Source organism: Moschus berezovskii, chromosome 1 (genome assembly GCF_049115385.1).
Source record: "Moschus berezovskii isolate FMDL1 chromosome 1, NW_MosBer_1.0, whole genome shotgun sequence".
Taxonomy (NCBI): domain Eukaryota; kingdom Metazoa; phylum Chordata; class Mammalia; order Artiodactyla; family Moschidae; genus Moschus; species Moschus berezovskii.
In genome coordinates this window covers 116,928,936-116,956,640 of record NC_142460.1, presented here as the reverse complement: position 1 = coordinate 116,956,640, position 27,705 = coordinate 116,928,936, and the positions used below count along the sequence as shown (strand labels likewise).

General features: G+C 37.1%; 1 protein-coding gene across 1 annotated transcript in view; it reads right to left on the bottom strand.

Moving 5' to 3' along the window:
* Window positions 1–27,705, bottom strand: part of SPATA16 (spermatogenesis associated 16) — a 266,115-nt gene that overhangs the window by 157,971 nt on the left and 80,439 nt on the right. The window lies entirely within an intron of this gene.

Below are 27,705 nucleotides of genomic sequence, written 5' to 3'. Positions count from 1 at the left end.
CACTGGCTAACTTTTACAGCTATAACAATGACAAAGAATTTGAATCCAACTTTTATTACATATAAGACATGGTGTTACTTTATTTGTCATTTGTTAATAAATTAGGCAAAAATCTCAGATTGTGGTATATCTACCCATAATGAAGAAGGAGATTGTTAGCTGCTGGATTTCAGTTAAAAGAGAGGAACTGGAATTTAGGTGACTTGTTCATTTGCAATCATGTTGGGTCCTGTGCCTTCGCCCAGTTGGACAATTGCAGTGAAATGGTAGGAACCCGGTACCATCAGCTAAGGATTCTGGTCTTCACCTTGCCACTTTCGGTAAGGCCCTTGTTTACTTTGGGTTTATATTTTCTTTTGCTGAAATTTCAAGGCTTGATTTTGGATAAGATTATCTGTCCTTGCTTGCTGATTCTTCCATTATCTCACAGAGTTTTGGAGTCACAATCCAAGCTCAGACGAGAAGATGATCACTCCACAGCTGCCTTCTTTCCCTAGAGATAAACTGGTAGCTCTTCTCCCGTGCTTCACTGAGAGCCAGGCACTGCTCAAGGCTTTTGATATAATGAGGTGAACTAGACAGATGAAGAGCACAATTCATCACCAAATGAGGAGAGAGCCATTAGGGAAAGTTTGAGGGATAGCTTACATCAGAATGTGTTATGTTTATGGATGTAAGATACGTAATGTTAATAGAACCAACACAGGATTATTAAGCAATTTTTTGTGTGTTTGCCTGCTTTTACAAGTTGATGAGAATCACTTAGAATTAGTCTATTAATGAAGGAAGTGATTCTTAATCTTGGTTTTTTGAGAGGTTCACAAAGCTTTTTGAGAATTAAAGTTGTGAACCTCTGTCTAAAAAAATGCACATAAACATGGTTACCTAAATTCAGGGAATTCATGTGATCCTTTAAGGCTATTCATGAGCTCCAGATTGACAAAAACATACAGATAAGAATAATCCCATTCCCAGAAACATTGTTTATGGAAGAGATTAAATAAAAAAGCTGCATCTATCTGACCAACATAGAGTCATAGAATTATATGATGATGAGGTGAATTGATTGACTAGTTTAGCTCACTTTAAACACAAGTGAATAGAATCCAGAGAGACTAATGGACCCCTCTAAAATCATTCATCAGTTCAATTCAGTTCAGTCGCTCAGTCGTGTCCGACTCTTTGCGACCCCATGAATCACAGCACGCCAGGCCTCCCTGTCCATCACCAATTCCCGGAGTTTAGTTGGTTACAATGCTGCTTCAAGTTTATTATGTTTCTCATCTCTAGCCTCAGCACTTCGTAAGTTATCTTACTCCTTCTCTGTGATGATTTCTGAATTAAAGAAGCCTGGGTTAGTAAAGTTTTACTACATTCTATGACTTGAAATTTGTACAAATAAATACATTAATCCTGCAAGAACACAGACCATTTGCTATAGTGATTTCTGATTAAACAATTGGAAATTTAAAGCCTATTACATGAGTTTATTCCACATCAACACTGAACTATTAATACCTAGTACTAATACTTTATATTAATTCAGGAAAAGGTATGTTAGTGAAATATGTTTGTAAATTTTATCCCTGTAAGAGTAATCTTGTAAAATCAGGTCAGAGTGAAAAGAGATGTGCTCTGTCTAGGGGCCTGGGTCTTCCAACTCTGACCAGAAACGTTTCTTTCACAACATGGCTAATTCTTTCCTCTTAGTAATCTTTATTCACTTAAGCATTTTTAGTAAATATCTGCAAATGTGATGAGACAAAATTCTTATGAATGAACATATTTTTTTTCCTTTGTTATCTTTTTGTCCATGACACAGTGTTTTGGTTTTGCTGAGCTATTCTTCAAGAATCTTGCTTTGCCAGATGTGTTCTTTTCATAAAAATGGATTAGACTGGAGAGAAGCATGGGGTGTGGTGGACAGAAGGAGTAGTGATGAGAGAAGGGTTTAGTAAAATAGAGGGCTAAGGGAGAGGAGGAGTCATTGAAGTGGTCTTGGAAAAGATTTTTGTGGGTAATGAGATAAACATTGTTTCAGTGTAATTTTTAAAAAGAATAGGTTTCTTTAAAAATTGCTTATAATTACAAATCCTTTATGGTGTTGAAGAAATACAGTAGAGGACATGAATTTGGAAGTCACTGTTGCTAAACTGGACTAGATTCTTCTAAACTGTAACAACATCCTACACTGAGCCATGTGAATCATTGCTTCATAAGAGGGACCAAGAAGTCTAGGACCTAGTCTACCCTGAAAGTGAAGGTACTTACAAAAGGAAGTTTAGAAATTTGGAATGAGATGTTATTTGGCAATTTATTATTTTTGGCTTCTTTATAATTATTGCAGCATTCACTGTATGCTTATGATACGCACTGTTAGATGCTTGGCAAGGAAATGCTAGAGGCGATTGTAAAGCCTACTTTTTACATTTCATTGATTTATTTGATATGTGGAAAATTCTGAAAGAGATGGGAATACCAGACCACCTGACCTGCCTCTTGAGAAACCTGTATGCAGGTCAGGAAGCAACAGTTAGAACTGGACATGGAACAACAGACTGGTTCCAAATAGGAAAAGGAGTGTGTCAAGGTTGTGTATTGTCACCCTGCTTATTTAAATTCTATGCAGAATATATCATGAGGAATGCTGGGCTGGAAGAAGCACAAGCTGGAATCAAGATTGCTGGGAGAAATATCAATAACCTCAGATATGCAGATGACACCACCCTTATGGCAGAAAGTGAAGAGGAACTTAAAAGCCTCTTGATGAAAGTGAAAGTGGAGAGTGAAAAGGTTGGCTTGAAGCTCAACATTCAGAAAACAAAGATCATGGCATCTGGTCCCATCACTTCATGGCAAATAGATGGAGAAACAGTGGAAGCAGTGTCAGACTTTATTTTTTTGGGCTCCAAAATCACTGTGGATGCTGATTGCAGCCATGAAATTAAAAGACGCTTACTCCTTGAAAGGAAAGTTATGACCAACCTAGATAGCATATTAAAAAGCAGAGACATTACTTTGCCAGCCAGGGTCCGTCTAGTCAGTTCAGTTCAGTTCAGTCACTCAGTGGTGTCCGACTCTCCTTGACCCCATGAATCACAACACGCCAGGCCTCCCTGTCCATCACCAACTCCCGGAGTTCACTCAAACTCATGTCCGCAGAGTCGGTGATGCCATGCAGCCATCTCATTCTCGGTCGTCCCCTTCTCCTCCCACCCCCAACCATTCCCAACATCAGAGTCTTTTCCAGTGAGTCAACTCATTGCATGAGGTGGCCAAAGTATTGGAGTTTCAGCTTTAGCATCAGTCCTTCCAATGAACACCCAGGATTGATCTCCTTTAGAATGGACTGGTTGGATCTCCTTGCAGTACAAGGGACTCTCAAGAGTCTTCTCCAACACCACAGTTCAAAAGCATCAATTCTTTGGTGATCAGCTTTCTTCACAGTCCAACTCATATGGATGTGAGAGTTGGACTGTGAAGAAAGCTGAGGGCCAAAGAATTGATGCTTTTGAACTGCAAGGAGATCCAACCAGTTCATTCTAAAGTGTTCATTGGAAGGACTGATGCTACAGCTGAAACCAATACTTTGGCCACCTCATGTGACGAGTTGACTCACTGGAAAAGACTCTGATGCTGGGAGGGACTGGGGGTGGGAGGAGACGGGGACGTCAGAGACTGAGATGGCTGGATGGCATCACCAACTCAATGGACATGAGTTTGAGTGAACTCCGGGAGTTGGTGATGGACAGGGAGGCCTGGAGAGTTGTGATTCATGGGGTTGCGAAGAGTCAGACACGACTGAGCGACTGAACTGAACTGATAATGTCCTTTTAAAGATGTATTTTATGTTGTATATAGTTGCAGAGGAAATATTGATTTATCTTTTAAAAAGTTCTTAATCATTCATCATTTGATGCCATTTGGGGACCTATGGGAGGCTGTCTATGACTGAAATGGACAATCTGACTGGGACCGTAATGAAAATAAATCAACTCTACAGTTATATTCAGAGAGAGATCTCTATGCTGATTGGTTTGATTTTAAAAGAGAGGAAATAGCTATGACTTAGTTATGTTGATAGGGGTTGTGGTAAAAATAAGAGTCATGTTAGAATGGCTAAGTTATGGAAGTCATTGAATTTTTGTCAGAGGTATGAAGACAGTGTTAGTAATGAGAGAGTCAATTCCTAGGCAGATTGATAAGAAGTCCACGGGTCTCCCAGGAGGAGACAGAGGTCTGGAATTCTCAAGGAGGAGGAAAGGACAAACATCTTTTTTTCTCTACATTCCTTAGTCTTAGTCACATAAAACACTTTTTTTTTTTTTTAAAGCAATGATTACACAACAAACAACACGGTTTAAACTCTGTACTAAGGATTATATAACAACAATTTATCCTACTTGAGGACAGTTTCTACTTCCTGAAACCTGGCTAATCCTGTTATCTTTTTTGCCTTTTCAAAAACTGTTCATGGGGTTCTCAAGGCAAGAATAATGAAGTGGTTTGCCATTCCTTTCTCCAGTGGACCACATTTTGTCAGAACTCTCCAACATGACTCATCCGTTGGAATGGCTCATGGTTTCATTGAGTTAGACAAGGCTGTGGTCCATGTGATTAGATTAGATAGTTTTCTGTGACTATGGTTTTCAGAATGTCTGCCCTCTGATGGAGAAGATTAAGAGGCTTATGGAAGCTTCCTGATGGGATAGACTGACTAAGGGTGAAACTGGGTCTTGTTCTGATGGGTGGGGCCATGCTCAGTAAATCTTAACTCCAATTTTCTGTTGACAGGTTGAGCTGTATTCCCTTCTTGCTGTTTACCTGGGACCAAACTATGGTGGAGGTAATGAAGATAATGGTGACAATAGAAAGAGAAAGACTAGAGATCTCGTCAAGAAAATTAGAGCTATCCAGGGAACATTTCATGCAAAGATGGGCTCAATAAAGGACAGAAATGGTCTGGACCTAACAGAAGCAGATATACTAAGAAGAGGTGGCAAGAACATAGAAAAACTATAAAAAAAGATCTTCATGACCCAGAAAACCATGATGGTGTGATCACTCACCTAGAGCCAGACATTCTGGAATGCAAAGTTAAGTGGGCCTTAGGAAGTATCACTACAAACAAAGCTAGTGGAGGTGATGGAATTCCAGTTGAGCTATTTCAAATCCTGAAAGATGATTCTGTGAAAGTGCTTCACTCAATATGTCAGTAAATATGAAAACTCAGCAGTGGCCACAGGACTGGAAAACATGTTTTCATTCCAATCCCAAAGAAAGGCAATGCCAAAAAATATTCAAACTACTGCACAATCGCACTCATCTCACATGCTAGTGAAGTAATGCTCAAAATTCTCCTAGCCAGGCTTCAACAATACATGAACCATGAAAGTCCAGATGTTCAAGCTGGATTTAGAAAAGGCAGAGGAAACAGAGATCAAACTGCCAACATCGTTGGATCATAGAAAAAGCAAGAGAGTTCCAGAAAAACATCTATTTCTGCTTTATTGACCAGGCCAAACCCTTTGACCATGTCAGTTCAGTTCAGTCACTCAGTTGTGTGTGACTCTTTGTAACCCCATGAACCACAGCACACCAGGCCTTCCTGTCCATCACCAACTCCTGGAGTCTATACAAACCCATGTCCATCGAGTCGGTGATGCCATCCAACCATCTCATCCTCTGTCATTCCCTTCTCCTCCTGCCCTCAATCTTTCCCAACATCAGGTTCTTTTCCAGTGAGTCAGCTCTTCACATCAGGTGGTCAAAGTACTGGAGTTTCAGCTTGAACATCAGTCCTTTCTATGAACACCCAGGACTGATCTCCTTTAGGAGGGAGTGGTTGGATCTCCTTGCAGTCCAAGGGACTCTCAAGAGTCTTCTCCTACACCACAGTTCAAAAGCGTCGATGCTTCGGTGCTCAGCTTTCTTTATAGTCCAACTCTCACACCCATACATGATCACTAGAAAAACCATAGCCTTGACTAGATGGACCTCTGTTGGCAAAGTAATGTATCTGCTTTTTAATATGCTGTCTAAGTTGGTCATAACTTTCCTTCCAAGGAGTAAGTGTCTTTTAATTTCATGGCTGCAATCACCATCTGCAGTGATTTTGGAGCCCCAAAAAATAAAGTCAGCCACTGTTTCCACTGTTTCCCCATCTATTTGCCATGAAGTGATGGGACCAGATGCCATGATCTTAGTTTTTTGAATGTTGAGTGTTAAGCCAACTTTTTCATTCTCCTCTTTCACTTTCATCAAGAGGCTCTTTAGCTCTTCTTCACTTTCTGCCATAAGTGTGGTATCATCTACATATCTGAGGTTATTGATATTTCTCCCAGCAATCATGATTCCAGCTTGTGCTTTCTCCAGCCCAGCGTTTCTCATGATGTACTCTGCGTATAAGTTAAATAAGCAGGGTGACAATATACAGCCTTGACGTACTCCTTTTCCTATTTGGAACCAGTCTGTTGTTCCATGTCCAGTTCTAACTGTTGCTTCCTGACCTGCACACAGGTTTCTCAAGAGGCAGGTCAGGTGGTCTGGGATTCCCATCTCTTTCAGAATTTTCCACAGTTTATTGTGATCCACACAGTCAACGACTTTGGCATAGTCAATAAAGTGGAAATAGATGTTTTTCTGGAATTCTCTTGCTTTTTCCATGATCCAGTGGATATTGGAAATTTGATCTCTGGTTCCTCTGCCTTTTCTAAAACCAGCTTGAACATCTGGAAGTTCATGGTTCACGTATTGCTTAAGCCAGGCTGGAGAATTTTGAGCATTACTTTACTAGCATGTGAAATGAGTGCAATTATGCGGTAGTTTGAGCATTCTTTGGCATTGCCTTCCTTTGGGATTGGAATGAAGACTGATCTTTTCCAGTCTGGTGGCCACTGCTGAGTTTTCCAAATTTGCTGACATATTGAGTGCAGCACTTTCACAGCATCATCTTTCAGGATTTGAAATAGCTCAACTGGAATTCCATCACCTCCGCTAGCTTTGTTCATAGTGATGCTTCCTAAGGCCCACTTGACTTCACATTCCAGGATGTCTGGCTCTAGGTGAGTGATCACACCATCATGGTTTTCTGGGTCATGAAGATCTTTTTTGTATAGTTTTTCTGTGTTCTTGCCACCTCTTCTTAGTATATCTGCTTCTGTTAGGTCCATACCATTTCGGTCCTTTATTGTGCCCATCTTTGCATGAAATGTTCCCTGGATAGCTCTAATTTTCTTGACAAGATCTCTAGTCTTTCCCATTCTATTGTTTTCCTCTCTTTCTTTGCTTTGATCACTGAGGAAGGCTTTCTTATCTCTCCTTGCTATTCTTTGGAACTCTGCATTCAAATGGGTATACCTTTCCTTTCTCCTTTGCTTTTCGCTTCCCTTCTTTTCACAACTATTTTAAGGCCTCCTCAGGTAGCCATTTGGTTTTTTGCATTTCTTTTTCTTGAGGATGGTCTCGATTCCTATCTCATGTACAATGTCATGTACCTCCATCCATAGTTCATCAGGCACTCTGTCGATCAGATCTAGTCCCTTAAATCTATTTCTCACTTCCACTGTATATTCATAAGGGATTTGATTTAGGTCATACCTGAATGGTCTAGTGGTTTTCTCCACTTTCTTCAATTTCAGTCTGAATTTGGCAATAATGAGCTCATGATTTGAGCCACAGCCAGCTCCCAGTCTTGTTTTTGCTGACTGTATAGAGCTTCTCCATCTCCACATTTGACTGTGTGGATCACAATAAACTGTGGTAAATTCTTAAAGAAATGGGAATACAAGACCACCTGACCTGCATCTTGAGAAATCTGTACGCAGGTCAGGAAGCAACAGTTGGAACTTGACATGGAACAACATACTGGTTCCAAATCAGGAAAGGAGTACGTTAAGGCTGTATATTGTCACCCTGTTTATTTAACTTATATGCGGAGTACACCATGAGAAACGCTGGGCTGGATGATTCACAAGCTGGAATCAAGATTGCTAGGAGAAATATCAGTAACCTCAGATATTCAGATTAAACCACCCTTATGGCAGAAACTGAAAAAGAGCTAAGAGCCTCTTGATGAAAGTGAAAGAGGAAAGTGAAAAAGTTGGCTTAAAGCTCAACATTCAGAAAACTAAGATCATGGCATCTGGTCCCATCACTTCATGGCAAATAGATGGGGAAACAGTGGAAACAGTGGCTGACTTTATTTTTTGGGGCTCCAAAATCACTGCAGATGGTGATTGCAGCCATGAAATTAAGACACTTACTCCTTGGAAGGAAAGTTATGACCAACCTAGACAGCATATTAAAAAGCAGAGACATTACTTTGCCAAGAAAGGTCCGTTTAGTCAAAGCTGTGGTTTTCCAATAGTCATGTCTTTTATATTAAGGTTCATATTATTTGATGTTTGTGTGTACTTGTTTTATTAAGTCTTAAAGTCATAATGTTGTTTGACCAGTATATGTCTATTTCAGTGATTATTAGTTATATCTCAAAATCACTTGTCAGATGATTCATATTTTTTTCCAGTGATTTGATATGCCACCTTTATTATATACTAAGTTTGCATGCACACTTGGATCAATGGCTGGACTTTGTACATACAGTTTTGATCTGCCTGTTTTTGTGACAGAAACAAATAGTTTTAATTTCTGGAAGGGAAAGAACTGTCTAATGTTCTCTGTGAAAAATGTATGTGATATGACATATTTATTCTTTATGATGAACTTTTTAATATTCATTTTTAAAAGTTGCAAACACTCCCACATTTAGTGGTTTTCATTTGTGTTAAAGGCATTAAACTAATTTTAGAAAGAACTAAAGAGCCTCTTGATGAAAGTGAAAGAGGAGAGTGAAAAAGTTGCCTTAAATCTCAACATTCAGAAAACTAAAGTCATGGCATCTGGTGCCATCACTTCATGGCAAATAGATGGGTAAAAAGTGGAAGCAGTTTCAGACTTTATTTTGGGGGGCTCCAAAATCACTGTAGATGGTGACTGCAGCCATGAAATTAAAAGACGCTTACTCCTTGGATGAAAACTTATGACCAACCTAGACAGCATATTAAAAAGCAAAAACATTACTTTGCCAATAAATGTCCATATAGTCAAGGCTGTGGTTTTTCCAGTAGTCGTGTATGGATGTGAGACTTGGTACATGAAGGCTGAGTGCTAAAGAATTGATGCTTTTGAACTGTGGTGTTGGAGAAGACTCTTGAGAGTCCCTTGGACTGCAAGGAGATCCAACTTGTCCATCATAAAGGAAATCAATCCTGAATATTCATTGGAGGGACTGATGCTGAATCTCCAATACTTTGGCCACCTGATGTGAAGAACTGACTCACTGGGAAACATTGAAGGCAGGAGGAGAAGGAGACGACAGAAGATGAAATGGTTGGATGGCATCACCAGCTTGATGAACATGAGTTTGAGTAAACTCCCAGAGTTGGTGTTGGACAGAGAGGCCTGGCATGCTTCAGTCTATGGGGTCGCAAAGAGTCAGACAAGACTCAGTGACTGAACTGAACTGAGGAAGAACACACATTTTTATACTGTTGTCTTCCTATCCAGGAACATGACATTCTCTTCATTCAAATATTCTTTTATGTCATCCAGTAATATTTAACCTTCCTTTCACCATTCTGTAAATTAGAGGTTTTATGGATTTCTTGTTAATTCTAAAGTTTAAAAATTATAGATGTGGATTATACATATCAGTATATGTGTATATATATATATATATATATATATATATATATTCACATGTACACACATAACTACTCAAAGTATGATCAGCAGCACTTGGAAGCTCATTGGAAATGTAAAATCTTGATTACAAATGTATTGAATCTTCATTTAAGCAAGATCCTCAGATGATATATATGCACATTAAAGTTTGAGAAGCACCACAGCTATTCATGATAAGAATGGGATTTTTTTTTCCTGTTGTATATCCTAACTTCTAATTGATTTAGATATGTATTTTAAAATTATTAATTTTTTATCCTTATTTCTTAATATTGCAATAATGTAGTTTTATTCATATTGTCTGCAAATAATGATGTCTGGTACTGCTTTTCAGTATTCATGCTTTTTCTTTTACTGCCTAGGCTAAAATTTTTTAAAAGGAGTTTAAATAAGTGAAGTGATCTATGGATGCTTCAGTATTTCACTGACAACTACAATTATGAATTAGTTTGAGAAAAATTATTTTCCAAGAGTTATTATCAGAAGTATATGCTCACTTTTTTTCTAAATACCTTTTTGATCTATCAATATGATTGTGGACTTGTCCACTGATCTTTTGTAGGGCTAACTTGGATTAGTTATCAATTCAAAAAAGTGTTAAATTAATAAACAGAATTGTTGTCGTTCAGTTGCTCCGTTGTGTTCAGCTCTTTGGGACCCCATAGACGGCAGCACGCCAGGCCTCCTTATCCTTCACTATCTCCCAGAGTTTATTCATACTCATGTTCACTGAGTTGATGATGCCATCCGACCATCTCATTCTCTATTGTCCCCTTCTTCTCATGCCTTCAATCTTTCCTAGCATCAGGGTGTTTTCTAATGAGATGGCTTTCGCATCAGGTAGCCAAAGTATTAGAGCTTCAGCTTCAGCATCACTACAATACGGATATAGTATTTTTCCAACCACATCAAAAAGTGGCAATGGAGGCAGAATTTCATACTGATTGCCCCAGAGACAGATGCGTTTTTCTTCTACATCTCAATCAGAAGCTTGAACCTTGTGAATGAGAGCATTAGTTATCACTACTTCCAGGTTATCACTAACTTATCACTACTTAAGGCTTTAGCTTTTTATGAGACTGGGGATTAGGAAAGCAATTTCTTATTTAGGCAAAGATGCCAAAATTCAGTTGCCTTTACCTTGCTTAATCATTAGTAAATTAGCAGTGTAATCAAAGTAAATTAGTAATGACGTATCTTCCTGAGTGACACTCTTCTTAATATCTTAGCAAAGTGCTGACATTCTTTTAGAAATAGCTGGCAGATCTAGAGAATGCCAAGGAAACAAATGAAACATTTTTATTTCACCAAAGCGAAATATCTTTGTGATCTTTGTGATGACGTGGGATAATGGCCTCATTCAGTAGATTCTAACTTGTTGAACACTGATCAGTGCTGTTGAAGTCTAGTCTAGATTGTTGTGAAAGAAGTTCAATGGCTTGTCCTTAGTCCTTTTTCTAAACAGTATCTCCATTAGTGACTAGTATTAAGGGATTGAAAGAATGCATATAATTTTTTCAGATGGCATAGATTATATTTAGCAAAAAATAGTATTACTGATGACAGAGGCAAAATCTTTAAAAGAATCTTTATGTTATGGATTCTAAAAGTCAGTTTTACAAATATAATTATGGCTTGAGTGTGGCTATGGGGAAAAAGCCTTAATATTTTAACTAATCACAAGCTGAACACAATAGGACAATATGATAGAGCTACAAAACTGGTATATAAAATTTATGCTAAATGAATCAATGGCATTCTGTTAAAATGATAAAGTGTTTATCACTGATAACAATTGATAAACAATTCATTTATCACTGAATTGTTCTATAGCCATATAGACACACCTCTGGGAATTATTACCATTTTGGGGTGTGTCTAGAGAGTCCAGTGGCTCTATAGAACATAGTGTGGGAAGAATATCGAATGAAATTGATATGTTCATAGAATTAAGTAAAAAAGATGAAATCAGGCAAAAGCCAGTATTATAAAGTTACAAATAGTTCAGTTCAACATAAGGAGGGACTTAATAATCAATGATGCAAAAAACTTTGAGAAGAGTTTCCTTTTACTAGAATCATTTAAGTGATATTTCAAATGCCATCTGTCAGGATGTGTAGAAGAAATTTTTGACTGAGTGGGAGGTAGGCTAAATGACTTTCAAGGATATTGAGAATATCCTTTCAAGGATATTCAAAAATCTCTTAGAATATATTTTTATAATTTTTAATTGGAATATAGTTGCTTCACAATGTTGAGTTAGTTTCTGCTGTACAGCAAAGGGAATCCGCTATACATTTACTTATATCCCCTCTTTTTTGGATTTCCTTGTTTAAAGGAAATGATTAAGTGCCCTGTGTTACACAGTAATAGAATGAATACATTGTTGGTCACTGTGAAGGGTCTGTGTTTCCCCGCTACTTCAAGCTAACGAGTATGCCATAGGTTCATGGGTACTTGTAGAAGATGTGAACCTCCAAGGCTAGAGACAAGGGACAGTTTCTTACTCGTAGCTGCAGAAGTAGCCTAACTATCAGTCTTTTGTTATACTGGTTCCTTGAGCTACAGTTCTCAGATAGTAATGCAAAGAACAGGTGAAGCCTTCACATGCAGTAGGTTGCATTACAGGAGAGGAATCCTGAGCTTACAGGATATAGACGTTTGTTTTACAGTTAATTGCAAGCATGCCGCTTTGTCAGTCTAGTTTAGTTCAGTCGCTCCATCGTGTCTGAATCTTTACGACCCCATGAACCACAGCACACCAGGCCTCCCTGTCCATCTCCAACTCCCGGAGTAGGTCTAGAGGGAGACACTATTTCATCTTCCAAGGCTGTAAACAGACTTGACCTTTCTTCCAAGGTTGTTTGCCACATAGTCATCTTTGAAAAGATAGATCAGAGCAGAGGCCAGTCAATGCCTTGTTTACAAGGCATGCAAAAAGTTAGGAGACCCAAGGAGAATTGTTTCCCTATATAAATAATTTTTGTTCAGATAGGCAAGCAGTATTTGTTATATTCATACCATTAACAAATAAAAAAGAATTCATAACAAGGTCTAAATATTAAAATATCATAGGAAAATCTCAGAATACCTAATATTAAAGAATGAGTGATTATATTATTATCTATTTGTATTGTTTTAGGTAGATTTTAAGGCAGCTTGTAGAATATTTATGAAGTTAAGTCAAAGTAAAAGTTACAGGGAACAGAAGGAAAAATAGATAAACTGGAGTATATCAAAATTAAAAACTTCTGTTTATCAAAGGACACTATCAACAGAGTGAAAACGCAAAAGTGAAAAGAGAAAATGTTTGCAAATTTTGTATCTGAAAAAGGATCAATATCTAGAATATAAAAGAAGTTTCTAAAACTCAACAGTGAAGAAACAAACAATCTAATTAAAAACTGAGCAAAGGACTTAAATAATTTCTCCAAAGATAAACAAATGGCCAATAAGCACATGAAAAAGATGCTCAACATCATTGATCATTAAAGAAATGCAGATCAAAACCACAATGAGATACCACCTCATACTCATTAGAATGGCTACTCTTAAAAAAAACAGAAAATGACAAATGTTGGCAAGGACATGGAGCTATTAGAACCCTCATGCATGATTTATGAGAATGATGGTATACCTGCTATGGAAAACAGTATGGCAATTTCTCAAAAATTTAGAAATAGAATTACAGTATGATCTAGCATTTCCACCTCTGTGTATATACCCAAAATAATTGAAAGCAGTGCTTCAAAGATGTATCTCCATGTTCATAACATTGTTATTTGCAATAGCCAAAAGGTGGAAGCCACCTAAGTGTCCATCAGCAGATAAGTGGGTTAATACAATATGATAAATACAGACAATGGAATATTAGTCTTAAAAAGGAAAGAAATTCTGACACATGCTTGCAACATGGAAGACACTTCAGGCATTATGCTAAGTTAAATATGCTAATCATAAAAAGTTGCTTCTTATTAATAGAAATTCTTTCACTATGGGCTGTTGGTATAATACCAAATCTCAATCTAGTAATCAAAATTCCTGGGTAGATGAAAGGAATAGGAATATAAAGGAAAACTTAAGCACTAGTGTTGTCACCACAAAAGGATTCAATGAAATCTTAGTGGTTGCATCTTACTTATTCACTTGCTTCACTACAAAAGGTTGGTAATTAGAATTATAAGCCAAGATAAAGTATAACAGTCCTCAACATATTAAGAAGAATTAAGAAGTCCATGTGTTCACTTTAAATATCTTATATTGACAAATAAAATGGAACAATAAAATGACCCAATTTAATTTACGTGGGAGAAATGGAACTATTTTATGAAGTATTAGAGCATAAAATTACAGTTAAAGGCGTTGGTTTTTGAAATAAGAAAAGTACAGTAGTTTGTTGTCAAATAAAGCATATAGCTCTGCTGAAGCAGTGGCAAAGTGTGTTTTTGCAAAAGCATGAAAGTAATTTAACTCTTTAGGGAAACAACAAGAAGAAATCATTCTCAACTATTTCTTGAGATCTTAGCATGTACATATCACAGCAGAAGAAAACAAATTTAAAGAAGCTAAACAGAGTAAGTTGAATATCATCCTTGATTTTTGTTCACCAAACTACAATTAATTATATGTACAAAATATTGAATTATGGAATTACTCAAGTGAAGAACAAGGACCTAATTTCTTGACATGACCAAGAGTCAATAGGATAAGTACCTTAAAAATTGTTATATTGTCACAGTTCTGAAAAATATATATTTAGAAGAGAGATATTATACGGTCTGCCCTCTTCATGAAGCTAATAGTAAATACACATTAAATAATGATTAGGATAAATGTTTAAATATATTTTACTTTAGAATTTGAGAATGAAATTTCTTTGTTTAGAATAGACTGAAGATTAAGGGATTAAAATCACAAACTTAGTGCGTCATCAATACCAAGAAATAGGAACCTCTGGAAGGAGATTTTAGGACTTCCGTGTTTTTCCATATTCAGTTTAGTCTTCCATATTCTTAAAAAAATTTTTTTATTGGCGGTACAGATGATTTACAGTGTTGTGTTTGTTTCAGGTGTTAGTCTTCTATATTCTTCATCAACATGAATATCATCAGTTAACATACATAAAATAAACATTAAATACGACACTCTACTGGATCTTTGGCAGTATGCAGTGATATGCCTTTTTTGACAAATAGAGAACATTTCTTGTTTTTTTTTCCTCTGTTTCTTTAACCTATTTTTCCCCCTCTATATTGGGAACCTCTAGCAAATTCATGACACATAATGGACACTCAATGTGGCTGAACACACTCTTCCTCAGGACCCACCAGAAAACCTAAACATATTTAAGATTCAACAAGGAGATCTACATCTGTTTTGACCCAAATATACTAAGATCCTCTCTCCACTGACTTCTGCACCTATATCCCTTTTGAACATCAGCTTTATACAATTTCCTAATCCTTACCTGTATGCCAGTGTGATGAGGAATTAAAGGTGGCTTATGTAATTAAAGGACGTAGAACTGCAATACTTTGGCCACCTCATGCGACGAGTTGACTCACTGGAAAAGACTCTGATGCTGGGAAAGGTTGGGGGCGGGAGGAGAAGGGGACGACAGAGAATGAGATGGCTGGATGGCATCACCGGCTCTGTGGACATGAGTTTGAGTGAACTCCGGGAGTTGGTGATGGACAGGGAGGCCTGGCGTGCTGTGATTCATGGGATCACGGAGAGTCGGACACGACTGAGCGACTGAACTGAACTGAAGTAGACCCTTGGAAGAAAATTTCTGATACAAAATTATTTTTCATAGTTTGAAATCCTGAATAGAAGCCCATGTTTCTGTAGACTATAATTGTGTCTTCCCATTTTTTTTCTCCATCTGTCAAATGCCTAGATTGGATTCCCATTTATTTTTCATCTACATTGTAATCCAAAGACTGTCCACTAAAAGCTGTTAGTAAATCACTTGGTCAGTTCTTCCAACAAAACAGTATTTAAGTAATATAGTATATCAACCTACCTTTGACATTATCATTTTTTGTTCTTGACATTTTCTGTTAACAAATAATATGGTGTTGGCCCCATTATCTTTTCTGTAGGGTTCATGAACCAAATACCAACTATCAACTCTCTTGTAGAAAAGCCATCAAGATTCAGAAATCAAAGATGTAGATGTAAAGACCTATTCATCAGTCTGTGTAATATTGAGGGGGAGGAGGGCAGAGTAGTGGTGGGGTTGGTTCAAGAACAGCATGGCAAATAGTACATTTTTTTTTTCTATTCTCATGCTTTTGGGTGGGTTGCATTTTAGAATGATTGCTTTGAAAAGTATAATTAATAAATTCCCCTCTGTTCTAACCTACCAAAAATTACTTATGATTCATTCAGCAACAATTACTGAAAGTAAACCATGTTCCAGGCACTGTACAGGTTCTAAAGAAAAGAACCAGAGGGTAAATACATACTTAAACTAGTATTTTAAGTAGCCTTGTTATATGGAAATAAATGTCTGCCTGCATTCTATTATTTTTTCATGCTGTCTTCAACCAGCAGTTATACAGGAATCTTTAAAATGAACTGAGAAATTATAGTGAATTCTACTGTATAGTTTTACTGGATAATGAAACAGCATGCTTATTTCTTTCAAACTATGAGAAGTGGAGGCACTTTTGATCACAAAATCGAAACTACTCGTATATTAAGTATTAAAATTGTTCATATTAACATCATGATTTTTTGGTCTGGAGACTAAATAAATGGCTTCCATAAACAATATTTTACCTACTATACAACCCCCTTTTGCTCCTATACCAAAGGATAAAAAATGTGACTCTTATGCTTGATGAAACAATTGAACTTCTGACAACTGTCTGTGATTTTCCTTTGTTGAATTAACAGAATTAGTGGAAATGTATCACACTGAGCATTGCATGTATTATATGTACAGAGTGGTCATTTCAGTTAAACCCCTAGATTATATACTGTATTATAGTTTACAAATTGAAAGCCCAAATTTGAATTGGATATGGACTTTGATTATGGGAAAGTCTCTCAAGTTTGAATTCAATGATTACTTATAGGCCAAATTACCTTTACTCCAAGTGACTCCAATTAGGGAGTCTAATTACTAATCCTATGAATTAGAATGTTAATGGTTTCTCTTTGAAATTCAAAGAGGTTTACTAATATGTTTATTAACTTTCTCTTTGTTGACAAAGATGACTAAATCTTCTATCTTGCTAGCCTGTTCTCTTTGGCTCAGAGTACTGAGTTTGCAACCTGTTGTGACTTGTGCCAAATAAAGTGTCATCTCCCATTATTTTGGAAAGAATACAATTTTCAGATATCTTTAAAAGTGCTGCCATTTCTGTGAATATAATGTAATTTTTGGAAGGTTTTTGTTTGTTTGTTTGCTTCTTTAAAAAGCAATGATAGGTACTAAGTAACTACCCTCCAAAAGAAGTTTTAATCCAATTGTGAAAAATTATAAAAATACACAAATAAAGAACAGTAAATAAACTAAAACTTTAAATGATTGTAGAATGCATACAAGGAGATGGAAAAAATTGAAAGGTTTGTGTAAAGGATCTGCAATGACAGAAAAATGCAAACTTTGGAAAGACATCAGTAGGAAGTAAGTCTTGAGCTCACTTTGAAGTGATAACATTTAGGGAAGAGAGGTAGAAAATCCAGATTGAAAGAGTGAGCCTCAAATGACTTGGTGATAAGAGATGGTAAACCATATTAAAAACTGTCATGTAAATTTGCTTAGCTAAAGTAATAAATTCACTATAGGGGAAGACAGAATCCTATTAAGGATTTGTTTGTTAGTTAAAAGACTTAATTTTTTGGAAGAAATTACTAAGACTTTAGGGATTACTAAGCAAGCATATGATAGAATCATTTTTTAAGAAGACATAGAGGGGTGAAATGGGAAGAGGAGAGGGAGGCTCAAGAGGGAGGTGATCTATGTACAATTGTGTCTGGTTTGCATTGTTGTATGGCAGAAACCAGCACAACATTGTAAAGCAATTTCCTCCAATTAAAAAATAAGGAACACAATCATTGTAACTATTCTGAGGGAAGATGAGAGATATAAAACCTGGAAGGATCCTAAGGATGCTATAAACTGGCATAGTGATTCTCAGTGTGGTCTGCAGATTGCAAATGGGTTTTACAATATTATTGCTATTTTCATAATAATATTTTAAGATATTATTTTCATTTTTTCACTGTGCTGACATTTGCACTGATGTTGCAAAAGCAACATGGTGTGTAAAACTTCTGGCTCTCTTGCAGGAATCAAATCAGTAATAGCAAACTATTGTAGCAGAAATTGAGTATATTCTTCACCATTGTATGCACTTGCCATCCCCCACATTACCAGTCTCTACCCTTGAGTGTGTGGATTTTTAATATTTGGTGTAACAAAATGGGACATATGCAGAAAACTCTTTTTTCCAGCACAACAAAGTATGATGGTTGCTTTGAGGAAAAGCACTTGTGCACTCATGCCATTGTTTGCATTTGTGTGCTGACTTATCTGCTGTTTCCATGGAACATCATGTTTCATTTGGAAGAACAACTAACAAACTATGATTATCAGACTTGGAATTTGGCAGACATTTCTTGAAAATGAAATGAGTGTGCCTGTCACTTAAAGGAACATAACTGACAGTATTTATTGCCAGTGATAAAAGTTTGAGCTTTCAAGTAAAAATTAGAATTTTGGAAAACTTATATCTGTCACTGTGAGGATAACGGCCACCCAATGCTTAAAGACTTTTCTGATATTAGTGATATAAACATGTGCGATTTTCAGAATTTACTATTACATAATAGAAATCTGCATGTGATGCATCATTTCCCAATTAACCAATGTAGGATGTTACTAACTCATGCATGAGTAAATAATCCATTCAAAGTATAAGGAAGACCAGTGGTTTTTATGAAACACGGTACAAGTTGATTGATATGGCTTCAAAATTCTGATTGCAATTAATTTTTAAGAAACTACTACTTCTCAAGTCTGGTGTAGTATAAAAGAAGAATATTGAGGAACATCTGAAAAGTCTGTTAACATTCTCTTTCCTTTTCTAACAATACATCTTGTGTCAGACTGGATTTCTTCATATAGTTCAACCATGGTGCAACAGATTGAATGCAGAATTAGATATGAGAACCCGTTTTTCTTTTATAATGCCATATATTAAAGAGATTCACAGAAATGTAAAACAGTGTTACTCCTGTATGCATTTAAAATATACTTGTTGCTGCTAAGTCACTTCAGTTGTGTCCGACTCTGTGCGACCCCACAGACGGCAGCCCACCAGGCTCCCCCATCCCTGGGATTTTCTAGGCAAGAGTACTGGAGTGACTTGCCATTGCCTTCTCTGAAAATATACTTATTTCTCATAAAATATGCATTTTATGTTAGCATGTAATAGGTGTATTATTAAGTGAGTAACTATGTATTTTTAAGTTTCTGTATTTTAATTTTTAATATGGTAAACATTTCTAAGCAAAAAAAGAATCTTTTGGTCCCTCAATAATGTTTAAAAATATAATAGAATCAGAATACTAATTTGAGAACCACTGTACAAGTAAATTGGAGAAGGGTATGGTAATCCACTCCAGTATTTTTGCCTGGAGAATCCCGTGGACTGAGAAACCTGGCAGGCTACAGTCCATAGTGTTTCATAGAGTCGGACAGGACTGAAGCTACTTAGCATGCATGCATATACAAGTAAATAGTCAGAATCTGCATGAAAGTTCTAACTATACGAAAGAAGATAAAGAGGCATGTGGGACATGCTTAATAATTTGCGTTGTATCACACCATCACTTTGCCCTTTCTCTTAAACCCAAAATACCTTTCCCCTTCTTTTTTTGATCTGTATATGTGAGTTATCAATGTTATTCTCATATTATTTTCTTTCCACAGGAGCTAAAAACTTTTCCAGAGCCTGTATTCATTGAACAGGTTCTTTAAGGAAAGTTTATGGGAAATAAAAGTCTAAAGAAGCAAAAAGAATGAGATTAAATATACACTAAGGTTATATATTAGATTTCTTATCCCCTAATCTCTTATTTTGAAACACTAAAAATATATATATATATCAAATACTGCTGTGAAATTTACTGTCTTCTGTGGGAAAGTCCCATTTGCTACCAAAAGTTTAATAATTGTTAATAAGACCACTTATATCTAATTACAGAATTATTTTGCCTCAGATCACCTAGGAAAGGCACATGGTCTGCATTAACTCCAGCGAAGAAGATTCACACAAAATATATATTAGCAGCCAAGACCTGTGAGTAGAGCACAGGCAGGGCCACTAAGAAGCCTCTCTTAAACTAACGGTATTGTAACTTAACATATGGTTGCTCTTTAGACTTCTACGAAAAATCAGGAAAGGTCACAGGATAAGCATGAGGAATTCTTGCCATAGCAACAGAGGAGAAAATGAGAAAGAGTTTGGGTAAATATACCAGCAACAGTACAACCCCAGAATTTGCAAATACTTGTTGAGGCTGGTACTCTGTGGTCATTGACATAAAATATTCATGGGATATTCATGTAAATATCCATATCCTTGAAATACACATTCATAAATTGTGAAAAGTAAAATGGATAGGAGAGTGATATTTTTATTTTAAGGTACAAATTCTGCTCCTTTAAGGTAAACAGAATGAGAGCAAGTCAGACTCACCTAACGACAGAGTTCTATCTGGAAAAGTAAAGAAAAACTTTTAAATATCAAGCATAGAGTGGCAAGAGCTGTAAAATAAATAAGTGTGGGCCTCTAAGCCATGTTTTTTACTTGCTCTGACAGAAACTGGTCTGCTCCAGGTTTGTTTCTTGCTATTTGTAGCCCTATATGTAATGGCCTATTTTGTGACTTCCCCAAGTATACCTGGGAAGACCTTTAGGACTGGGAGAGTGAGGAAACATTGAGGAAGTTATTGAGAATAAGACCCAAACATCAGTTTTACACTTTGGCCTATGTGAAGCAGAAGGAATGGCAATAAGCTTTTAGTCCCTTGAAATGGTGTTGGTTAATTTGGAATTGTGGTCAGTCCTCCATTTGTCCTTAAAGTTAATTATTTCTAACATTTTTGGACATGTAGCATCCACCAGGAACTTGTATTTCCCTAGACTTCCTCCGGAGAAGGCAATGGCAAGCCACTCCAGTACTCTTGCCTGGAATATCCCATGGATGGAGGAGCCTGGTAGGCTGCAGTCCGTGGGGTCGCTAAGGGTTGGACACGACTGAGCGACTTCACTTTCACTTTTCACTTTCACACATTGGAGAAGGAAATGGCAACCCACTCCAGTGTTCTTGCCTGGAGAATCCCCGGGACTGCGGAGCCTGGTGGGCTGCCGTCTGTGGGGTTGCACAGAGTCAGACACGACTGAAGCGACTTAGCAGCAGCAGCAGCAGACTTCCTCAGTTTTAGTATTGGTCTTAAACTAGCTCACTTTTTAAACTACTTGTGTGGAAATATTTTTGTATGTAAAGATAACAGATTAGGAGACTAAAAACAAACATCCCCACGGAGACTAGCAAAATAGTTTTCACTCTGTCAATGAACACTGTTAACTACAGCACGCACTCATGAAAAGGATCTTGTAAAATTTCAGGTTGGTCACCTGATGTGTTTGGAAATAAAACACAATTGGGACTTTAAGATTTGCACAGATATTTTCCATTTGCAAAACTCTTTCATATTAATCATATCCTTTCACCCCCTTTACAAGTGTTGAAGAAGATATTGTTATTATCCCTTGTTCAGAGGTAGAGAAACTGAGGAAAAGAGAAGTTAAATGACTTGTGAAAGTTAAGGTTAGTCAGTGATGTGCAGAGATTCAAATCCAGACCTTTGGCTTCTGAAGTTTGTTTTACTACATTACAAGGAAACTTCCAGCTCCTTTATTTTTCTTTACTTGTAGTTACAGAATTAGCCCTTGAAAATCTAGAATTTTTTTAAAAAATCAATTGACCTTGAAGGAAATTGAGATAAAAATACCTCATCTTTCTCATTATGTGTACTTATCCCAGGTCACACCAATTACATTTTAGGTTCAGTTCAGTCGCTCAGTTGTGTCCAACTCTTTGCGACCCCGTAAATTGCAGCACGCCAGGCCTGCCTGTCCAAAACCAACTTCTGGAGTTCACTCAAACTAATGTCCATTGACTTGGTGATGCCATCCAACCGTCTCATCCTCTGGCGTCCCCTTCTCTTCCTGCCCCCAATCCCTCCCAGCATCAGAGTCTTTTCCAGTGAGTCAAATCTTTGCATCAGGTGGCCAAAGTATTGGAGTTTCAGCTTTAGCATCAGTCCTTCCGATGAACACCCAGGACTGATCTCCTTTAGGATGGACTGCTTGGACTTCCTTGCAGTCCAAGGGACTATCAAGAGTCTTCTCCAACACCACAGTTCAAAAGCATCAATTCTTCGGCACTCAGCTTTCTATACTCTCACATCCATACATGACCACTGGAAAAACCATACCTTTGACTAGACGGACCTTGGTTGGCAAAGTAATATCTCTGCTTTTTAATATGCTGTTTAGGTTAGTAACAACTTTCCTTTCAAGGAGTAAGTGTCTTAATTTCATGACTGCAATCAGCATCTGCAGTGATTTTGGAGCCCCCAAAAATAAAGTCAGCCACTGTTTCCACTGTTTCTCCGTCTATTTGCCATGAAGTGATGGGACCAGATGCCATGATCTTAGTTTTCTGAATGTTGAGCTTTAAGCCAACTTTTTCACTCTCCTCTTTCACTTTCATCAAGAGGCTTTTGAGTTCCTCTTCACTTTCTGCCATAAGGGTGGTATCATCTGCATATCTGAGGTTTTTGATGTTTCTCCTGGCAATCTTGATTCCAGCTTGTGCTTCTTCCAGACCAGAGTTCCTCATGATGTACTCTGCATATAAGTTAAATAAGCAGAGTGACAATATACAGCCTTGACGCACTCCTTTTCCTATTTGGAACCAGTCTGTTGTTCCATGTCCAGTTCTAACTGTTGCTTCCTGACCTGCATACAGGTTTCTCAAGAGGCAGGTCAGGTGGTCTGGTATTCCCATCTCTTTCAGAATTTTCCAGTTTATTGGGATCCACGCAGTCAAAGGCTTTGGCGTAGCAGAAATAGATAAAGCAGAAATAGATGTTTTTCTGGAACTCTCTTGCTTTTTCGATGATCCAGTGGATGTTGGCAATTTGATCTCTGGTTCCTCTGCCTTTTCTAGAACCAGCTTGAACATCTGGAAGTTCATGGTTCACGGGTTGCCGAAGACTGGCTTGGAAAATTTTGAGCATGACTTTCCTAGCATGTGAGATGAGTGCAGTTGTGTGGTAGTATGAGCATTCTTTGGCATGGTCTTTCTTTGGGAATGGAATGAAAACTGACTGCTGCCGTTTTCCAAATTTGCTGACATATTGAGTGCAGCACTCTCACAGCATCATCTTTTAGGATTTGAAATAGCTCAACTGGAATTCCATCACCTCCACTAACTTTGTTCGTAGTGATGCTTTCTAAGGCCCATTTGACTTCACATTCTAGGATGTCTGGCTCTAGGTTAGTGATCATACCATCTTGATTATCTGGGTTGTGAAACTCTTTTTTGTATAGTTCTCCTGTGTTTTCTTGCCACCTGTTCTTAACATCTTCTGCTTCTGTTAGGTCCATACCATTTCTGTCCTTTATTGAGCCCATCTTTGCATGAAATGTTCCCTTGGTATCTCTAATTTTCTTGAAGAGATCTCTAGCCTTTCCCATTCTGTTGTTTTCCTCTATTTCTTTGCATTGATTGCTGAGGAAGGCTTTCTTATCTCTCCTTGCTATTCTTTGGAACTCTGCATTCAGATGCTTATATCTTTTCTTTTCTCCTTTGCTTTTCACTTCTCTTCTTTTCACAGCTATTTGTAAGGCCTCCTCAGACAGCCATTTTGCTTTTCTGCATTTCTTTTCCATGGGGATGGTCTTGATCCCTGTCTCCTGTACAATGTCATGAACCTCTGTCCATAGTTTATCAGGCATTCTGTCTATCAGATCTAGTCCCTTTAATCTATTTCTCACTTCCATTGTATAATCATAAACAATTTGATTTAGGTCATACCTGAATGGTCTAGTGGTTTTCCCTACTTTCTTCAATTTAAGTCTGAATTACATTTTAGAACATTTCAAAATTTTAAGTACACAAATGCTTTTAATATTCCAGTGAGAATTTACAGAAGAAGAAATTACAAAAAGGCTAAGTGTCTTGGTCAGTCCATCAGAATGGATTTTAAAGCCGGTATATTAGAAAGTGGGAAACAAATATTAAAAAATCCTCTTAAAATAATGTCAAGAATAAACCCACCTATGAGGAGTGTCTGTACAGCCTTCCTGCTTGCTTCGAGGACCAAAATGAACAACATTTCCTGAAGGCAGTACTCAGCATGGGAACTGTTCATTAGCACTCTCTGTTTTGTTTTCCAAGAACCACATGGAAATCAAAAACAATAACTGGTAGATTTAAATTCTATAGAGATGTCCCAATGGACAGATGTATTGTGCAGCATACACTGCTCCCTTACACTAATATGTTGCTTCTTCATTTATGAACCATTTTTATGTCAGTTAGTAAATGGAAACAAAAGATAAAAGCTGAATAGCTACTTGATCTCAGAGTTAAGACTATCTTAAATTGTTAAAAGAAAAACAATGGAAGCTAGGATAAAATACAAAACACGAAGCAAGATGATGGTAGACTAAAATGCAGTCAACTTGAACATATATTGAATGGAAGAAAGGTAGGGGGTGACATGTCTGGGTGAAGGGCCATAGTGAGGAATGGCAATATTAATGGAGGCAGTACAGAAACACTGTGTAGGGGGTATTTTAATTAATCTATTGCAGGCTCTGTTATAATGAAAAAATTACAAATATAACCATGAAAGTTTACAAATATGTTTAATATAAGCAGAGTATGATCTTTTTATCACATCTTTTGAAACTTGGACAGGTGACTCAAAGAATCTGATTCAGCTTCAGAAACTGCCTATAATTGGAAACTTAAGAGGGGTCAATATGTTTGTTTTGTTTTTTTGCCTTTGCTATGTGTCCAAACATTTCTCTCTTATCAGATATAGTCATTGTTATCTCCTCCTCTTTCTCCCCCTGTCCCACTCTCTCCTTCTGGTCCTCCTCTCCTCCCCTCCCCGCTTTCTCCTTCTCCTTCTGCAGAAGAGAAATTTCTAATAAGATACCTGGGCTATCAGTGTCCTATTTCTTGGGTTTGTACTAAGATAAGCACATGAAGTGAAGTCGCTCAGTCGTGTCTGATTCTTTGCAACCCCATGGACTGTAGCCTACCAGACTTCTCAGTCTATAGGATTTTCCAGGCAAGAGTACTGGAGTGGGTTGCCATTTCCTTCTCCAGGGAATCTTCCTGACCCAGGGATCAAGTCTGGGTCTCCCGCATTGTGGGCAGACGCTTTACCATCTGAGCCACCAGGGAAGCTCTAAGATAAGCACATAATGATTCTCAAATGCTTAGCCATTTATATTCCTTGGGTAATATATGGCCATGTTTAATTGCTAATTATTTCCTTCATTATCTTTTTTTTCTTATTTATTTATTTCAGAAATCAGGCCATATATTTACCTTACAAAGCTATTTTTTATTGATTCATGTGGTGATCACATAAAGAAGAAGCAGGCTTCACAAAAAGGAAGGGTGAAAACTGGTGACATATGTTAGAATAGTCTTATGATTTAAAAGCTGCATTCATCAATATTGTAGAGTAGACTTGTCAAGAAGTATTATTATCCACAAATCACACATGAGGAAATCAAGACTTTTTCGAAACAACCAGTGAATGGTAGTTGAACCTAGATTTTATAATTTTGGGGACAATGCCCACCACATCCCACTTTTCTCTCCATCTGTATAGAAATTGTTTCAGATTTTAAAGATGCTATGACTTTCATCATTTTTGGGATGAGATGTGATGACAGCCAGAATTTCTAGGAGAAAGAAAAATTACTATGATGTCAGAGGTTTGCTGGGATGTAGTACCTTCATGTATAAATGTAAGGAAACCCTCTCAGGAGTTACTGCAAAGGTTAACTGAGACTGCATATGAAATGCCTAATTCACACCTGCTCCACCAAGTAGTAGCAGATAAGATATTCAATAAATGCTTGTTCTTGTTCCTGCGCAAGAACTATTTCTTAACGTGGTCACTTTTGCGCTGCAGAGAAGTATTGTGGCTGTTCTCTGCAGTATGGTACAGTGAACACAGTCTTTGCCATTCCATAGAAATTGGCATGTTTTATATTCTTTTTTAGGGTTGGAAGGAAAGTTTGGAGTGTTTAATATCATCTTCAGTGAAAGCTTTTTTTAATAGGTAAATATATTTTTATGGGCACAAAATAACAAGAGACATAAATGTACTAATGATCCATGCAGTATTTTAGTATGCCCAACTTCCCAAACAGGCAAAGTGCCTACTTGCTAAAAGTCCAAACAGATATACTTAAATGGCCCTGCCATGGTTTCCCTTTGTTTTCTCCACACTTGCAATGTCATAGATAAACACATGCAAGCATACATGGCCACATATAGAGAGATTGTATTTATTTTAATTCAATTGAAAGGAAAAACCAGTAATTTAGAAATAGAATTAGGAAGAAACAGCAATATTTAAACTGAAGCCCGATCTTTAAGAGTTGAGAAAAAGTGTGGATAATGTCATATCTTTCTGAAATGAATGGCAATGTCATCCAAACAGTCATCCATATGTTTTCGCAAAGGAAGACACTATGAGATGCCCAGGATTATGTATATTCAGGTGAGAAGATCACATCTTTTTCTTTTCCTCTTGTTATCCTCCTATACGCAGTATCAACACTGATACTTGATAGACTAAATATTTTTTCATATCAAGAAACTGGGTCCAGCAATGTGCCTTTTTACTACTAGTATTGTGATTTTATGTTTACCTAAGATGATGAGAATTCTTTTGTTTCACTGTATGCTATTGAATGGTTGAATTTCATGGCCATTTTTTTAGGCTTAGCTATTTTAGACACAAAGCTGTTTGTCTCTGAGTTTTATTGAGGCATACTTGACAAAAATTGTATGTATTTAAAGTGTAAAATGTGATAGTTTGATACATGTATACATTGTGAAATGACTGTTACAATCAAGTTAACAGATCTGTCACCTCACATCTCACATAGTTAACCTTTTTTTTTCAGTGTGGTGAGAACACTTAGCGTCTATTCTTTTCAAATTTAAAATACACAGTACAATATTATTAGCTATAGTCACTATGCTGAAAGTTGAAACCCCTTTTCTTCCTGCCCTCAGGCCCTGGGAACAAATATTCTACTCTCTGGCTCTCTGAGGTAGACTTTTTTAGATTCTGTGTAAGTGAGGTCGTACAATGTTCGTCTTCCTATGTCTGGCTTATTTCACTTTTAGCATAATGTACTCTAGGTTCATTCATATTGTCACAAATGGCAGGATTTCCTACTTTATTATGGCTGAATAAAATTCTGTGCGTGTGTGTGTGTAAGTGAACACGTAGATCGTTTCCACATCTTGGCTATTATGAATAATGTTGTAGTGAAAATGGGGTGCAGAAGTCTTTTCAAGATATTGACTTCATTTCTTTGGATATATACCCAGTAGTGGGATTACTGGATCATATTATAGTTCCTTTTTGGATTTTTTGAGGAACCTCCATACTGTTTTCCATAATGGCTATAGCAATTTACAACAATGCACAAGGGTTCCCTTTTTCTCCAACCTTGATAATACTTGTTATCTCACTTTTTGTTTTAAATAATAACCATCCTAACAGGTATGGGGTGGTAGCTCACTGTTTTACTATGCATTTTCCTGAATGTTAGGGATGCTCACATATCTGTTGGTCATTTGTATGTCTTCTTTGAAAAAT